Source organism: Hevea brasiliensis, chromosome 5 (assembly GCF_030052815.1).
Source record: "Hevea brasiliensis isolate MT/VB/25A 57/8 chromosome 5, ASM3005281v1, whole genome shotgun sequence".
Lineage (NCBI taxonomy): Eukaryota > Viridiplantae > Streptophyta > Magnoliopsida > Malpighiales > Euphorbiaceae > Hevea > Hevea brasiliensis.
In genome coordinates, this window is record NC_079497.1 from 92,843,138 (window position 1) to 92,863,313 (window position 20,176).

Genomic DNA, 20,176 nt, shown 5'->3' on the forward strand with positions numbered 1-20,176 from the left:
AGTTATGCCATGTGTCAACATTGGGTTGGTTGGGTGAGTTTTAATGACATCATGATGATGTCATAAATCCATTTTCTTTCATTTTCTCTCCATTTCTTGTCTATTTAATTGCAATTAAATTTTTAATAATATTTAATCATATTTTATGTTATATAAATTATTTATTTAAATGGAAAAGTTGGCCAAAAATCATCTCTGAAGACGAAATGACCAAAATGCCCTCCGTTTGGCTTAACAGGTCAAAATTGTCTGTACCAATTGAAAATTTTTTCTAAGTATTTTCTTGACATTTTAATGCCATAAGAACCTCTATGGAGTCCCAAAATTTATTTTATAATTTTTTCCTAAATTTTTTTCTTATTAATTATTTGAGTTAATTTTTGGTTCCTCACTTTAGTTTAAATATTTTTCCAAACGTTCTAGCTGTCCGGACCGACACTGGTCACCGGAACAGTAGACTGTACGGACTAGCTAAAATGAGGATGTTATAAGTCTTCCCCTCTAATAAAAATTTCGTCCTCGAAATTTACCTGATGCAAACAGTTGAGGAAACTGTTGCCTCATTATCTCTTCACTTTCCCAAGTTGCCTCTTCAGTGTTATGGTGCCTCCAAAGCACTTTCACCAGTGGAATTTATTTATTTCTTAGTTCCTTCACTTCCCGAGCTAGGATTTGTATAGGTTCTTCTGTGTATGTCAAGTCCGGTTGGATTTCAATCTCTTCCATGGAAATGACATGTGAAGGGTCTGAGCGATATCTTCTCAACATCGAAACATGGAATACATTGTGTATTTTATCTAGTTCTGGTGGTAAAGCTAGCTAATAGGCCACTGGTCCCACACGTTCAATGACTTCATATGGGCCAATGAACCTAGGGCTTAACTTACCCTTTCTTCCAAATCTCAGTACTTTCTTCCATGGTGAGACTTTGAGAAACACTTTATCACCAACTGCATACTCTATCTCTTTTCTCTTCAGGTCGGCATAAGACTTCTGTCTATCTAAGGCAATTTTCAGGTTAGCTTTGATTATCTTCACTTTTTCCTCAGTTTGTTTCACCAGGTCTGGTCCTACTAGCTTATCTTCGCCCAATTCAGTCCAACACACTGGGGTTCTATATTTTCTCCCATACAGAGCTTCATACGGGGCCATTTGGATGCTAGCTTGGTAGCTATTGTTGTATGCGAATTTTGCCAGTGGGAGGTATCTATCCCAGCTCCCCTCAAACTCAATGACACAACTCCTTAGCATATCCTCCAGGATCTATCACATAATTCACAGTGTTACTATCATTTCAATTTATTACTTGCAAAAATTAAATTAGTTCTTAGGTTTACTTGGATTACTTGTTCTGACTGTCCATCCGTCTGGGGATGAAAAGCCGTGCTAAAGCGGAGTTGTGTGCTTAAGGCTTCTTGCAACTTTTTCCAAAATCTCGATGTAAACCTTGGGTCTCGGTCAGATATGATGGAAAGTGGGATTCCATGTAGTCTAACTATCTCACTAATATACAATTCTGCTAGCTTCTCCAGTGAGTAGTCAGTCCTAACTGGCAGAAAATGTGCTGACTTTGTCAATCTATCCACTATCACCCACACTGCATCATGCTTCCTTTGGGTGAGAGGTAGACCACTAACAAAATCCATAGTGACCTGGTCCCATTTCCATTCAGGTATGCTTACAGGCTGTAGCAATCCTGATGGAACTTGATGTTTTGCTTTGACTTGCTAACATGTCAAACACTTAGTCACATAGTCAACTATATCCCTTTTCATACCAGGCCACCAATATTGAGGCTTCAAATCATTATACATTTTCGTGCTTCCCAGGTGCATAGCATAAACACTAGTGTGTGCTTGTTTCAAAATACTATTCTTCAGCTCCCCATCATCCAGTACACACACTCTTCCTCTATAGTACAGACACCCATCTGCTTTCATCTGATAATCAGTTTCCTTTCCCTCTGGAATTTTACCCACAATGGCCATTAATTTTTCATCTGCCCTCTGCCCATCTTGTATTTGCTGTAGCAGGGTTGGCTTCACTTGTAACTCAGCCAAAATAGCTCCATTCTGAGCTAAGGACAGATAGGCATTTAGTGATCTTAAAGCTGTGATGGACTTCCTGCTCAAAGCATCAGCAACTACATTTGCCTTCCTAGGATGATAATCTATCATGCAATCATAGTCCTTAAGGAACTCAATCCATCGCCTCTGTCTAAGATTGAGCTCCTTCTGGGTTGGCAAATATTTTAGACTCTTATGGTCTGTATAGATGTAGCATTTTTCACCATATAAATAATGCCTCCATATCTTCAGGTCATGAGTAGGGTAGTTCTTTTCATGTGGCCTTAACTGCCTGGAAGCATGGGTGACCACTTTCCCCTCATGCATCAACACACACCCTAGCCCATTATGCGAGGCATCACTGTAAACCACAAAGTCTTTTCCCGACACTGGCTGTGTTAACACTGGTGCTTCTGTCAACATAGCCTTTAGCCTCTCAAAACTGGCTTGGCACTTGTCGTTCCAGCCAAATTTCACATTCTTGTGCAATAACTTGGTCATTGGAGCAGCTATAAGAGAGAACCCCTTCACAAATCTTCTGTAATACCCAACTAACCCCAAAAAACTTCTGACCTCAGTTATATTTCTAGGAGGCTTCCACTCCATCACTGCTTCTATCTTTTTGGAATCCACTCTAATCCCTTCTGCTGATACTATGTGTCCAAGGAAGGAGATTTCACTCATCCAGAAGTCACATTTGGACAGCTTAGCATACAGCTTCTTTCTCGCAGGGTTTGCAGAACAATCCTCAAATGTTCATCATGTTCTTCCCTAGTCTTGGAATACACCAGAATATCATCAATAAAGACCACTACAAACCGATCTAAGTATGGATGGAAGATAGGGTTCATAAGGTCCATAAATGCTGCTAGTGCATTTGTTAACCCAAACGGCATCACTAGAAATTCATAGTGCCCATACTGGGTTCTGAATGCAGTTTTTGACACATATGCATCCTTTACCCTCAACTGATGATACCCTGATCTGAGATCAATTTTTGAAAATACACCGGCTCCCTTCAACTGATCAAACAGATCGTCAATTCTGGGCAACGGATATTTATTCTTCACAGTTACTTTGTTCAACTGCCGGTAATCAATACACAATCTCAAGGTTCCATCCTTCTTTTTCACAAACAGCACCGGAGCTCCCCATGGTGACACACTAGGGCATATGTACCCCTTATCAAGCAACTCTTGCAACTGAGTTTTAAACTGCCTCAATTCAGTGGGTGCCATCCTATAAGGAGCAATAGAAATGGGTGCTGTACCTAGCATTACCTCAATAGCAAACTCGACTTCCCTTTCTAGTGGTAAAGCAGGCAACCCTTCTTATTGTGGGTATATCACACAAGTTTGGCTTAGCTTGCCTAGTATCAATCACGTGTGCTAGGTAAGCTTCACAGCCTTTTCTCATTAATCTTCTTATAACTGTGGCTGAGATAACATTGGACAGGAAATCTGTCCTTTCACCCACAATAGTGATCTCATTACCCTTAGAAGTTTTCAGAGAAATCCTCTTCAATTTGCAATCAACTATTGCCTAATGAAGTGACAACCAGTCCATACCCAAAATCACGTCAAACTCGTGGAAGGGCAATTCAATTAGGTCTGCCGAGAATTCATACCCCTGAATCCTCAACGGGCAACCTTTATATACTTTATTCACTTCCACACTGTGGCCTAGAGGATTTGTGACCAGAATATCTTGATCACTCTCCTCTACTAGAACTCCCCTCTCTATGGGTAGTTTGATGCAAATGTAGGAATGAGTGGATCCTGAATCCGCCAATGCATGCACAGAAGTGTTGTAGAGGGAAAACATACCCCTGATGACATCCGGGGCATCTTGCTCCTCTTGAGCTCTGATGGCATAGGCCCTGGCTAGTATTCTAGTGTCTACCCTCTCAGCTGACTCGGATGCAGGCCTCAGTGATGGACTAGCTGCCTCAGGTTTACCAGGTTTCCTATCCCTTTGTGGTGCAGGAGTAGGTTTGTCAGTTTGTGTTGGAGCAACTGTAGTAGTCCTCTTCGGAAAATTCTTGATCTAGTGTTCTATCGATCCACACCGTAAGCATGCATCAATCACTCGCCAACAATCCCCCTTGTGCTACTTCTAACAGTACTGACAAGCAGAAGATGCAGGGGCTGATCCCCTAAACACCGTCCCTGGAGAGCTGCCCATTGATGGTGTGGACTGGCCTCTCCTAGGTGTGAACTATGGTCTGGGCCCCTGAGACTGACCCTGACCCTGTGGTGGTCCTGAACTCTGAACAGGAGGACCCTTACTTTTCTTGCTGAGAGCAGAAAATGTACTGGACTGACCCGAACCCTTCTTCTGCTGTCTTTCTCTTCTATTTTGTTCATTGATTCTGACCCTTTCCACTTTTGATGCTGCATCTACCAGTTTAGAAAAATCTGTGATCTCCAGTGCTGTGATCATGACTTTGATGTTGTCATTGAGCCCTTCATCAAACCGTCTGCACTTCTCTGCCTCTGTAGGGACTATCTCCCTCCCATACCGGCTCAGTCTGACAAACTCACGCTCATACTCAGCCACTGACAACTGTCTCTGTCTCAGACTAATAAATTCCCTTCTTCGCTCTTCTAAATACACTTTGCTAATATATTTCTTCCTGAACTCTGTGAGGAAGAATTCCTAGGTGATCCGTTCAGGTTGCACCTCACTAGTTACTGTGTCCCACTACTGATATGCATCATCCTGAAGTAGGGACACAGCACCCACCAGGTTCTACTCGGGGGTGTAATTTAGTTGTTTCAGCACTCTGATGGTTCTATCCAACCAATTTTCTACGGCCATGGGATCATCTTCCCTCTTCCCAAAAAAGTCCACAGCCCCATGCTTCCTCAATTTCTCTAAATGAGATTTCTGTGGTGCTGGTGGTGGTTGTGGTTGTGGTTGTGGTGGTGGAATTGCCCCCATCATTTGCCGGTGAAACTCGATCATTTGTTGAAATAGTGCAAACTGAGGTTGGCGAGTGGATTGGTTCTCAAACTCTATTATACACATTCAAGTCAATCTCAAAGTCTCAACATTTCATTTTTCAACATACATAATGCAAAAGACCTCAATAATATGAAATTTCATATATTTACATTAATACATAATTACAGGAGTTTATAGTTACAATCCAAACTAATACAAAATGCAAAATACAAAAAGGCCACCTATAGTCCTAATGTCCTACCATATGTAGTGCAGATGTGAGGTGACTCTAGACCCCGAATGCAGCTCTGAAGGCTCACCCTGTCTGATGTCCGCTGGGCTCTCCAGCTAGGTCTCCAGTACCTGCGCGTGGCAAAAGCGACGCGCTAAGCAATTCTGCTTAGTGGTGACAATATAAAATAACATAAAATAAAATCAATATGCAGAATATGTGTGTTTACATTTTTGGTAGACTTAACTTCTGATATTATTTGATTAAACTTTGGTAAGGTTTATTATCATTGCTCGAGTAACTCATACTAGTTGACTGAACTGAATAAATGGGTAAACTGGCACTGGGTACTAAGTACCTCGGACCATCACACCATCGGTCACATTGTGTCTTCCGGTGTGCAACAGAATAACTAATAAGCTGTAATAATGATCAGGGTTAAAACCCACGTATATCAACTCAAATAACATAGCCAAAGGCTATTATTTCACAGAATGGCATGGGAAAGCTATGAAACACAGAATGGCATGAAGCCATATGCAGTACTGCTAACAAAACCCTATTAGCATGCCAAGCTATCCAAACCAATCTTGTTAGATATACTAGGGCATTTTACACTTTTCAGTTTCACAATTTTTGAATTTCAAGTTTTGGTGTTACTATTCACTTCATTAGTCAACCAAAATGTTGACTTTTGCATAGGCAATAGGTACATTGGTTCTAATATCACCAACATACCACATTTTTCATTTTAAACTTGTTGGTTTTGGTTGCCAAAACCATTTCTAAGCTTAATGTTAATTGAGCAGAATTTTCAGTTTTCATACCTTATATTTACTGTTCCATTGGTCAATTTTGCAGTGGGAATTTGGCAAAATGATCAACATGAAAGTTGTTCCTTATTTTGTCTAGTTGAATTTCTTTTTTTGATTCACTCTATTTGGAGTTTTGTAGCTCAAGTGATGGTCCAAAAACCACAACTGGCCGGATTGGAATTTTTCTGGACTGACCATATCTATAGTGCAATGAATAGTGACTGCAACTCACTTGTTGGATAGGTTATGGTCATAATTTGGGTTATGTTCCTTCATGAAAGTTTTTTTTCTATATATCAGCTTGTTTCTGGTAAAATTTCAGGTCAATTGGACCTTCTTACATTGAGTTATGGCCAAATGAACAATTACTGTTCATTTGGTCATTCTGCAGAAACAAACTGCAGGTCGCCTGGATTTAGGCAAGCTTTTGGTCCACTTGATTTGGTTTTATGGGCATGGTTTCTTCACCAAAGTTGTTCCATTATGTGTCTAGTTTCATTTCCAATTGGCCTTGCACCAATTGAACCTCTACAATGCAATTTATGGCTGCCCAAACCTGCTGGACTCATGTCCAATTCTGTAGGTCACCATGGGCAGCCACACCAACTGCAATTCCCACTAATCAAACCACCTCATTTCTCATTTACACATAACCAAATGGTCACTAATTGACCATTAAAACTCACTTTCATCATTACATGATTAAAGTCTCTATTTTATACCCAAACCCTAACCCTAACATCTCAAATCATGCATTTAACTTGTATTTCATCAATCCACTTAGTGGGTACATATTGTGGGCTGCCATGATGGTCTTTTAACTTCATTAAACTCACCACAAACAAACCCTAACCATGGCTGCCAAAAATCTAGGGTTTTCATCCAAATGGTATTCAATAATTTTTTCTTTGCAATTCACACATATTCAAAGTTCTTAACATGAATTTAAAGAAAAATTCATGGTTGGGTCACTAACCTCAAACACTAACCTCAAAGGAGTGAGATTTTCCCACTTGCTAAAACTCTTGTTTTCCTCTTCTTTTTGCTCCCAAAAGAATCACCAAGGTGTAAGAGCAAGTTTTTGTGTTGCTAGGTTAGGGTTTAGTTGGGTAAAAGTGGTGGAAAATCAAGCTTTGAAAGCTTGTTCATGGTGGTCATGGTGGGAGTGTTTTATGTCAAGGAGAAGAAGAGAAGAAGGTGTTCTGATTTTTTTCTTTTGTTTTCCAGCCCATTTGTCTCTTTTAAACAAAGTTATGCCATGTGTCAACATTGGGTTGGTTGGGTGAGTTTTAATGACATCATGATGATGTCATAAATCCATTTTCTTTCATTTTCTCTCCATTTCTTGTCTATTTAATTGCAATTAAACTTTTAACAATATTTAATCATATTTTATGTTATATAAATTATTTATTTAACTAGACAAGTTGGCCAAAAATCATCTCTGAAGACGAAATGATCAAAATGCCCTCCGTTTGGCTTAACGGGTCAAAATTGTCTGTACTGATTGAAAAATTTTTCTAAGTATTTTCTTGGCATTCTAATGCCATGAGAACCTCTATGGAGTCCCAAAAATTATTTTATAATTTTTCCTAAATTTTTTTCTTATTAATTATTTGAGTTAATTTTTGGTTCCTCACTTTAGTTTAAATATTTTTCCGAACGTTCTAGCTGTCCGGACCAACACTGGTCACTGGAATAGTAGACTGTACGGACTAGCTAAAATGAGGATGTTACAAGTTAAATTAATCAAGATTAGTAAAATTAAATATAATTAACAAAAGTCAAATTATAATGATTTGGAATTTCAATTTATTCACAACTTTGCCATTCCCCTTAATTTCAAAATTGCCATTATATAATTTAATTAATATAAATAATAAATAAGAGATAAAAATCAACTAAAAAATTCATCTTCTTCCTTTTGTGAGCTGACACACCTCTCTTTCTCATTCTCTCTCAAAATTTCTTTCATTAAAGCTTATTACCAAAGCTTGAAACCTTGATTTTTCTCCATGATTTCTTTAGGAAATCAATAGAAAACCCCAAATTGAAGCTTGATTTGAAGAAAAAACATCAAAATTTCAAGGAATTTAGAAGATTGGGTGAAGGGGAAATTTGACCAAATCAAGGTAAGTTGGGATTTATACTTATTTAACTATTAGCTAAAGATATTCAAGTTGAATATGAAGTTTTCTATGGAAAATTGATTGAAATCTTTGGTATGTTGAATAAGGGAATTTCAGGGAAGGGTAGATTCAAGTTAGAAAGTCAAGTTTGGTTGGATTGGAAGTTTGAATTGAGTTGGTTAAAGCTTAAGCACAAAGGTTAGTGCTATGAATTATCATGAATTTTAGAGTTATAGCAATTTGAAATTAGAGTTTCATGAAATTAGGGTTTTCAATTCTTATGACCTATTTGATATGTTTATGCCTAAATTAAGACCATTTGGTGTGCATTTGTCGTGAAATGTTGATGAAATGCCAAAATAAATGAGTGAATGTAGAGTGGTGGATTCAGACTGCTTCTAAACAGCCTGAGTCCAGTGAGTTCAAATGCTCATAACTTGAGTTAGACAACTCCAATTGATATAAAACCAAAGCCAAATTAAAGATAAGACAAAATACTAAATTTTTCATGAAGAACACTTGACTTGAAACTAACTGGAAGTCACTTGAATTCTGAGTTGAATCCAAAAATGAAAATCTAGAATTCTAGAAAAAAGACTAAATGAATAGTATACACCAAAATGAGCATAACTTATACTAGGAAACTCCAAATGAGGTTATTTTTGTTTTGTTGGAAAGCTGAGACATAAAAGAACAACTTTCATGAAGAACAAACTACTCAGTTCTAATTTTAAATTGGTCAAATTCCTAGAGTAAGTCTGTATGGCTGAAACTGGAATTCCCTACGATTCTAGCAAAATGCCTTGTGAACCCCGTGTAGTAAACAGGGCATATCTCCCATTCTATAATTCCAATTGAGGTGATTAAAAATGCTCTGGAAACCTAAGACATAGGCCTACAACTTTATTTTATAGGCCTTGCACAAATTCTGGGTGTAAGATACTTGAATATTAAGTGCAAAATTGACCTAAAGACCTGAAAATCACAAGATAATGCATCTTTGAACCAGGGTTGATCATTTACCCATAACTCACTCTAAAAAACCCAAAATTGAGTGATTCTTGAACCTGTGTAATCTTGAGACACAGGGGAACAATTCATATGAGGAACATGAAGTCAAATTATGATTTCAACCTATTCAAAATAGCTTGACAAAATTAGTCCAAAATCTGTCTGGATTCTGGAGTACCCTAAAAACTAGAAATTGGTCACTAGACCAATTTTGGTAAATTGGCCATAACTTAGGCTACACAAATACAAATTGAGTAATTTTAGAGCCAAAATAAATATAAGACATAGATCTGGAATTTGAGGCATTAAATCTGGAATTTATGTAATGTTAACAAAATGATTCAAATTATGAAAGGTAATGAATGCTAATGGCATGAAAAACACTAAGGATATGTGAAATTGTATTTTGGGACTTATGCTCCCATGATGAATGAATGTTAAAATAATGAGAATGTTGACTTCCTAATAATGATAATTAGCCCAAGTATGCCTAGACAGTAGTATAAAGGTTGTGACACCCCTGACCCGTCTACAGTGTACCCAAGCAAGATATGCTACTCAGTGTACCGGAACACCATATTTTATCTCAATTATTTTTATCCTTCCTTAATTTATTTCTTCACATTTATGAAGTGCAATTTGTGAAATATAACTTATTTAAGTCATTTATAGAAATTATAAATTCATTTGAGGTTCCAAAAATTTTATAGAAAATCTGGCAGAGTACCGGCAAAAAATGGAAAAAACAGTTCTTCGGAACCTATAAAAAATACTTCCAATAATCATTTCCGATCATTCTCAAAATCCAATAACCATCAACATGGTCACAATAATTTTCAACATTGGCAATCACCTCAAGTTCTCAACATTAATCCACAATTTCATTCAAATTCAAAATCAACTAAAATTTCATGAAGATATTCTCAAATTATATTAAATAACAAAATTTTACAAAATATGTACATCAACATATGATTACATAAATTTACTATTTACATGAGTTCATAATTTACAAATCACAAACTACTACCTATTACAAAATGCAAAAAATATAATTTTAAAAGCGACCTAAAGGTCCTACCACTGATGCACTGTAGATGAGAGGTGACTCTGACTCTAGGCAGATCTGTGACCTCACCCAGTCTGTGGTCTGCTGGGCTTTCTGTCTGTCTCTCCAAAACCTACGCGTGGCAAAAAGCAACGCATGAAGCAATAATACTTAGTGGTGCCAATAATAACATAAAAAGAACTAAAAGGAAATAAATATGCAATGAGTGTATTGATATCACATGCAGATAAATTTTTGATACTTATTTGTAGTCTTATTTATTTAGTACTTATTATACTCATTATTTCCTTAAATTTATCAACTTTCATTTTTGGTTGCTCAAGTAACCTATACTGGACGACTGGACTGGATAAACGGGTAAACTAGCACTAGGTATCAAGCACCTCAGGCCGTCACACCATCCGTCACAAAATGTCTCCCGATGTGCAATAGAACAGCTGATAAGCTGTAATAACATTAGGCACATAGCCAAGTATCATCATAATATCAAAATGGCTGAAAGCCATAAAATCACAGAATGGTATAGTGCCATATGCAGTACTGCTAACTGAACCCTATTGGCATGCCAACCTATCCAAACCAATCACATTAGGCCTACTAGGGCATGTTACACTTTTAAATTTTACAATTCATTGAAATTGAAGTTTAATTGTTACTATTCATTTCATTAGTCAACTAAAATGTTGACTTTTTCATAGACAATAGGTATATTGGTTCTAATATCCCCAACATACCACATTTTGCATTCTAAAGTTGTTGGTATTGGTTGCCAATACCATTTCAAAGCTTAGTGTTGGTTATTTATAATTTTCAGATTTCAAGCACTAAGTTTACTGTTCCATTGGTCATTTGTACAGTAGAAATTTGATAAAATTGTCTACATGAAAGTTGTTCCTTATTGTGTCTAGTTACATTTTTTTTTTTTGAATCACTCCATTTGGAGTTTTGTAGCTCAAGTTATGGCCTAAACACCATAACTGGCCAGATTATAATTTTCCAGATTTTTTGGGCAGAACCAATTCTGTAGTTTTTGTACACTGACTGCAGGTCAGTTTTTGGATATGTTGTGGTCAAAATTTGGGCTTGTTTTCTTCATGAACATTGTAGGGCTATGCCTCAGATTTCTACTCGTAAAATTTCAGATCAATTGAACTTTTCTACACAGAGTTATGACCATTTGAACAAATACTATTCATTTGGTCATTTTCCAGGGACAGCATGTTGGTCACCCGGATTAGGGTAATTTTTAGGTCAACTTAGTTTGGTTTTCTGGGCAAGGTTTCTTCACCAAAGTTGTGCCATTATGTGTCTAGTTTCATTTCAATTGGCTTTGCACCAATTGATCCTATACAACTCCAGTTATAGCTGCCCAAACCTGCTAGACTCATACCCAGTCCTGTAGGTCACCAAGGGTAGCATGCCTAAGCTCAACTCCATTATCCTTACTCACCTCAATTCCTCCTCACACACATTCAAATGGTCACTAATTGACCATTACAATGTTAATATACCATTACATGAGGAAACCCTACTGTTGTTCATGTGTCCAAATTTTCAAGTTCCATTCATGCATTACACTTGCATTTTACTTCCACTTACATGTTCAATCACTCACCTCATGCCAAGGGTAGCTCATAAACCACTTTGCTTCAAGTAAAGTCATCAAACCATAACCATCCCTAAGCTGCCAAAATTATAGGGATGCACACACATAAGTTTTATTTTGTTTTTCTTACATTTTTCCACTTATCTCATGGCATTAAGCATAAATTAAGTAAAAGAGGTAAGAGATTGGACACTAACCTCAATTGCTAACTCTTCCAAGTCTCCAAAACTTCCTTTTTCCTTCTTCTTTTTGTTGGTTAGAGGTTGTTCAAGATGCAAGATCAATTTTTAGTGAAGCAAATTAGTGGTTTTAGGGTGAAATGAGGTGGGATTTGGAGCTTGCTCAAGCTTCCATGGAGGAATGGGTAGGGAGAGGGTTTCGGCTGGTTTGATGAGGAAGGAGGCATATTGTTTTTTTATTTTTTTGTGTCATTTATCCTCTTTTATTAGTTAATTAAGTGGTAATTAAATGTGATTGGTGGAATTTTTTTAAATGACATCATAATGATGTCATAATTGGCATTTTATTTCATTTTCTTTTCTTTTCTTTTCTACTCATTTTCAATTTAATTTTTAGCAATATTTATTCACATTTTATTTCATAATAATTATTTACTTAATTAGACAAGTTGGCCAAAAATCATCTCTGAAGACGAAATGACCAAAATGCCCTCCGTTTGGCTTATTAAGCCAAAATTGTCTGTACCGATCGAAAAAATTTTCTAAGCCTTTTCTTGGCATTCTAATGCATAGAAACCTCAATGACTCTTCTCTGGAGTCCCAAAAATTATTTTATAAATTTTCTCTTGGGTTTAGGGCTCCTAGTTGCGAGGACTGCAACTTCCCACTGGTTTACCCATCGCTAGGGCACCGGCTCATTTAATTTGGTTGTACTTTATTTCTGAAATTTTTCCTAAATTTTTCTTATTGATATTTGAGTTAATTATGGTTCCTTGCTTTATTTTAAATATTTTTCCAGACGTTCTAACTGTCCGAACCAACACCGATAACCGGAATAGTAGAATGTACGGAATTGCTACAGTGAGGGTGTTACAACTCTTCCCCTCTAATTTAAATTTCGTTCTCGAAATTTACCTGATGCAAACACTTGAGGGAACTGTTGCCTCATTGTCTCTTCACTTTCCCAAGTTGCCTTCTCGATGTTGTGGTGCCTCCAAAGCACTTTCACTAGTTTAATCTGCTTATTCCTCAATTCTTTCATTTCCCGAGCCAGGATCCGTATGGGTTGTTCTTCATATGTTAAGTCTGGTTGTACTTCAATTTCTTCCATGGAGATGACATGTGAAGGATTTGAGCAGTATCTTCTTAGCATAGATACATGGAACACATTATGGATCTTGTCCAGCTCTGGTAGTAAAGCTAGCCTATAGGCCACTGGACCCACACGTTTAATGACTTCATATGGGCCAATGAACCTAGGGCTTTACTTACCTTTTCTTCCAAACCTTAGTACCTTCTTCCATGGTGACACCTTGAGGAACACTTTGTCGCTAACTACATATTCTAGGTCGGCATAGGACTTTTGTCTGTCTGAGGCAACCTTCAGATTGGCTTTGATTACCTTTACCTTCTCCTCAGTTTGTTTCACCAGGTCTAGCCTTACCAATTTATCTTCGCCTAATTTAGTCCAACACACTAGAGTTCTATATTTTCTCCCATACAGTGCTTCATACGGGGCCATTTTGGATGCTAGCTTGGTAGCTATTATTGTATGCAAATTCTGCCAGTGGGAGGTATCTATCCCAACTTCCCTCAAACTCGATGACACAACTCCTCAGCATATCTTCAAGGACCTAGCATATATCTCATGTTATTATTATCATTTCAGTTCAATATTTATATTGTTTCAATTGGTTTCAACTGTTTACCTGGATTACTCTTTCTGATTGCCCATCCGTCTGAGGATGGAAAGCTGTGCTGAAGTGGAGTTGTGTACCCAAGGATTCATGCAACTTCTTCCAAAATCTCGATGTAAACCTTGGGTCTCGATCAAATATGATGGAAAGTGAAATTCCATACAGTCTAACTATCTCACTGATATACAATTCTGCTAACTTCTCCAGTGAGTAGTCAGTCCTAACTGGCATAAAGTGTGCTGACTTCGTCAATCTATCTACTATCTCCCATACTGCATCATGCTTCTTCTGGGTGAGAGGTAGACCACTTACAAAATCCATGGTAACTCGATCCCATTTCCATTCAGGTATGCGTATAGGCTGTAGCAAACTCGATGGAACTTGATGTTCTGCCTTGACTTGCTAACATGTCAAGCATTTAGTCACATAGTCAGCTATATCCTTCTTCATACCAGACCACTAATACTGAAGCTTCAGATCATGATACATTTTTGTACTTCCTGGGTGCATAGCATAAACACTGGTGTGTGCCTCTTTCAGAATAATGGCTTTCAATTCCCCATCATCTGGTACACATACTTTTCCTTTGTAGTACAGACACCCATCAGCTTTCACCTCATAATCAGTTACCTTTCCTTCTGAGATTTTGCTCATAGTAGCTATTAACTTCTCATCTACCTTCTGCCCATCTAAAATCTGCTGTAGCAGGTTTGGCCTCACTTGCAATTCAGCCAAAATAGCTCCATCTCGAGCCAAAGATAGACGGGCATTCAATGATCTCAAAGCTGTGATGGATTTTCTACTCAAAGTATCTGCAACTACATTTGCCTTCCCAGGATGGTAGTCAATCACACAATCATAGTCCTTTAGGAACTCAATCCATCGCCTCTGTCTAAGGTTGAGCTCCTTCTAGGTTGGTAAGTATTTCAGACTTTTATGGTCTGTGTAAATGCAGCACTTTTAACCATATAAGTAGTGCCTCCATATCTTCAGTGCGAAGATAATTGCTGCAAGTTCTAGATCATAGGTAGGGTAGTTCTGTTCATGTGGCCTTAGCTACCTAGAAGCATAGGCGACCACCTTCCCCTCTTGCATCAATATACACCCTAACCCATTATGAAAGGTATCACTGTAAACCACAAAGTCCTTTCCCGACACTGGCTGTGTTAACACTGGTGCCTCTGTCAACATAGCCTTCAACTTCACAAAACTGGCCTGACACTTGTCATTCCAATCAAATCTGACATTCTTATATAACAACTTGGTCATTGGAGCAACTATTAAAGAAAATCCCTTCATAAATCTTCTGTAATACCCAGCTAGCCCTAAGAAATTTCTGACCTCAGTTGTATTTCTGGGAGGCTTGCATTCCATCACTGCTTCTATCTTCTTGGGATCCACCCTAATCCCATCAACTAACACTATGAGTCCAAGAAATGCAATCTAACTCAACCAGAAGTCACACTTGGATAGCTTAGCATATAGCTTCTTTTCTCTCAAGGTTTGCAGGACAATCCTCAAATGCTCATCATGTTCTTCCCTGGTCTTGGAATATACCAAAATATCATCAATAAAGACCACTATGAACCGATCTAGGTATGGATGGAAGATACGGTTCATAAGGTCCATGAATGCTGCTGGTGCATTTGTTAGGCCAAAGGGCATCACCAGGAACTCATAATGCCCATACCGGGTCCTGAATTCAGTCTTTGGCACATCTACATCCTTCACCCTCAACTAATGATACCCTGATCTGAGATCAATTTCAAAAAATACTCCTGCTCCCTTCAACTGATCAAACAGATCATCAATTCTAGGCAATGGATACTTGTTCTTCATAGTCACTTTATTCAACTGTCAATAATCGATACATAACCTCAAAGTTCCATCCTTTTTCTTTACAAACAGCACTGGAGCTCCCCATGGTGACACACTGGGGCATATGAACCCCTTATCCAGTAACTCCTGCAACTGGATTTTCAGCTCCTTTAACTCAATAGGTGCCATCCTATAAGGAGCAATAGAGATTGGTGCTATACCCGGCAGTATCTCAATAGCAAATTCGACTTTCCTTTCTAGTGGCAAGCCAGGCAATTCTTCAGGAAACACATTTGGAAAGTCTCTTACTGTGGGTATGTCACACAGATTTGGCTTAGCCTGCCTAGTATCCACCACATGTGCTAGGTAGGCTTCACAGCCTTTTCTCATCAGTTTTCTTATAATTGTGGCTGAGATAACATTGGACAAGAAATCTGTCCTTTCCCCCACAACTGTGATCTCATTACCCTCAGGAGTTTTCAAGGAAATCCTCTTCAATTTACAATCAACCATTGCTTGATGACGTGACAACCAATCCATTCCTAAAATCATGTCAAACTCATGGAAAGGCAATTCAATCAGGTCTACCAAGAATTCATACTCCTGAATCCTTAATGGGCAACCTTTGTACACTTTGTTCACCACTACACTGTGGCCCAATGGATTAGTGACTAGAATGTCTTGGTCACTCTTCCCTACTAGATCCCCCTCTCTACGGGTAGGTTGATGCAAATATATGAATGAGTGGATCCTGGATCCACCAATGCATGCACAGATGTATTGTAGAGGGAGAATGTACCCCTGATGACGTCCGGGGCTTCTTGCTCCTCCTGAGCTCTTATGGCATAGGCTCTGGCAGGTGCTCTGACCTCTGGCTTCTCTGCTATCTCAGATGCAGGTCTCTATGATGGTCCCACTGCCTCAGATTTACCAGACTTCCTACCCCTTTGAGGTGCAGGAGCAAGTGTATCTGCTTGTGTTGGAGCAGCTGCAACAATTCTGCGTGGATAGTTGCTTACTGACCCACACCATAAGCAGGCACCCGTCACTCTCCAACACTCCCCCTTATGCCATTTCAAGCAGTGTGGACAAGCATAAGATGCTGGGGCTAGTCCCCTGAATACCGTCCCTGGAGAGCTGCCCACTGATGGTGTGGACTAGCCTCTCCTAGGTGTGAACTGTGGCCTGGGCCCCTAGGATTGACCCTGACCTTAAGTTTGACTTGAACTCTGAGCAGGAGGACCTCTGAACTTCTTCCCAGGTGCAGGAGATGAGCTAGACTGACCTAGGCCCCTCTTTTACTGTCTCTCTCTTCTGGTCTGCTCACTTATTCTGACTTTCTCAACTTTTATTGTAGCTTCGACTAACTTGGTGAAGTCTGTGATTCCCAAGGTAGTGATCATTATCTTTATGTTATCATTTAGCCCCTCTTTAAATCTTTTACACCTCTCGGCCTCATTAGGGACTATCTCCCTTCCATAGTAGCTTAGTCTAACAAATTCTTTTTCATACTCTGCCACTGTCAGCTGTCTCTGCCTCAGGTTAATGAATTCTCTTCTTCTCTCTTCCAAGTATACACTACCCCTGTACTTCTTTTTGAACTCTGAGAGGAAGAAGTCCCAGGTTATTTGTTCTGGCTGCACTTCACTAGACACTCTATCCCACCATTGATATGCATCATCTTACAGTAGAGATACAGTAGCTTCTAGGTTTTGCTCTGGGGTGTAGTAGAGTTGTTTTAAAACCCTTCCTGTTTTGTTCAACCAGTTTTCGGCTATAACAGAATCATCTTTTCTCTTGCCAAAGAAATCCACTGCTCCAAATTTCCTCAATTTTTCCAGATGGGATTTCTATTGTGGAGGTGGTGGTGGTGGCATTACCCCTACCATTTGTATGAAAAACTCGGCCATTTGTTGGAACATGGCTTGTGAAGGCTGAGCAGGCTCACTGCCGGTGGAGCAGTTCTCCTACCCCCGGGCCTCACCTGCAGGTGGAGCATGACTCTCCACTTCCTCCTCAACTGCCCTCTGTGACATGGGGTCCATATCCTTATCAAAATAAGAAAACCAAGCAGATCTGAATTAGTGTCACCTCGACTCTTACAAATACATTGCATGGTATGGACTTGATTTAGAATCAAAAACGCCTAAACCGTGCTCTAATACCACTAAATGTGACACCCCTAACCCGTCTACAGTGTAGCCGAGCAAGATATGCCACTCAGTGTACCGGAACACCATATTTTATCTCAATTATTTTTATCCTTCCTTAATTTATTTCTTCATAGTTATGAAGTTTAATTTGTGAAATATAACTCATTTAAGTTATTTATAGAAATTATAAATTCATTTGAGATTTCGAAAATTTTATAGAAAATCCGGTAGAGTACTGGCAAAAAATAGAGAAAATAGTTCTTCAGAACCTGTGAAAAACACTTCCAATAATCATTTGCAATCATTTTCAAACTCCAATAACCATCAACATGGTCACAATAATTTTCAACATTAGCACTCATCTCAAGTTCTCAACATTAATCCACAATTTCATTCAAATTCAAAATCAACTAAAATTTCATGAAGATATTCTCAAATTATATTAAATAACAAAATTTTACAAAATATGTACATCAATATATGATTACATAAATTTACAATTAACATGAGTTCATAATTTACAAATCACAAACTACTACCTATTACAAAATGCAAAAAACATAATTTCAAAAGGGACCTAAAGGTCCTACCACTGATGCACTGTAGATGAGAGGTGACTCTGACTCTAGGCAGATCTGTGACCTCACCCAGTCTGTAGTCTGCTGGGCTCTCTGTCTGTCTCTCCAGAACCTACGCGTGGCAAAAAGTGACGCGCTAAGCAATAATGCTTAGTGGTGCCAATAATAACATAAAAAGAACTAAAAGGAAATAAATATGCAGTGAGTGTATTGATATCATATGCAAACAAATTTTTGATACTTATTTGTAGTCTTATTTATTTGGTACTTGTTATATTCATTATTTCCTTAAATTTATCAACTTTCATTTTTGGTTGCCCAAGTAACCTATATTGGATGACTGGAATGGATAAACGGGTAAACTGGCACTGGGTATCAAGTACCTCGGGCCGTCACACCATCGGTCACATAGTGTCTCTCGTGCAAAATGTAATGTGATAAGTCAGAATAACATTAGGCACATGGCCAAGTATCATCATAATATCAGGATGGCTAAAAGTCATAAAATTACAGAATGGCATAATGCCTTGTGCAGTGCTGCTAACTGATCCCTATTGGCATACCAACCTATCCAAACCAATCACACTAGGCCTACTAGGGCATGTTACACTTTTAAATTTTACAATTTATTGAAATTGAAGTTTAATTATTACTATTCATTTCATTGGTCGACTAAAATATTGACTTTTTCATAGACAATAGGTATATTGATTCTAATATCCCCAACATACCACATTTTGCATTCTAAAGTTGTTGGTATTGGTTGCCAATACCATTTCAAAGCTTAGTGTTGGTTATTTATAATTTTCAGATTTTAAGCACTAAGTTTACTGTTCTATTGGTCATTTGTATAGTAGGAATTTGATAAAATTGTCTTCATAAAAGTTATTCCTTATTGTATCTAATTACATTTTTTTTTTAATCACTCCATTTGGAGTTTTGTAGCTTAAGTTATGGCCTAAACACCATAACTGGTTGGATTTTAATTTTCCAGATTTTCTGTGCAGAACCAATTCTGCAGTTTTTGTACACTGATTGTAGGTCAGTTTTTGGATATGTTAGGGTCAAAATTTGAGTTTGTTTTCTTCATAAAAGTTGTAGAGCTATGTCTCAGCTTTCTACTGGTAAATTTCTGATCAATTGATGTCACACCCTACCCCTCTGTAAGGCATAATATGATCCCGTAGTATACCTAATGAATTACCAACTCCGTCTACTGATAACCCATTAAATACACTACAAGGGATTTTCAAAACTTTTCTTACTTCTTTTACAGTGGTGAGCACTATTTACAGGTGTTAAAACCTTTTTGAACTGAAGTGATAGAATTGGCACATTTGAATTATTTGGAATTTCTGTAAAAATTTTGGCAGAGTGCCCTTTGTATTTTGGATAAAACAGTTCTTCAGAAAACCTGTAAAAAGCACTTCAATATGTATTTGCAAATCTCAACTCCAACATATTTCTCAACTTAAATCCGCAGTGATTTTTCAAAGACTGAGATACAAGAAATATAATACAAAACTATTCAAGTAAATGAAATCTCAAATTTACATTTACAATAATTTACATTTAATTACATACCAAAATATTTTATAAGAGTTTCTATACAACTGCTCAAATAATTTACATACATATTATTACATGCATACATCAAAACCTATGTACATGAGTATACCTATGATATACCTGGAGCTGATCTGAATATATCTTCAAGGAAATTTACTTACTGCTCTATGCTCTTCTTACTCATGACAAGATACAAAGCTATCGCTGAGTGGTGAACTCAGTGGTGCACAACTATAATTTAAAATATAGTACAATATACATTGACAAAATTTACAGTAAATAAATTGGGAATCTGAATACTCATCAAA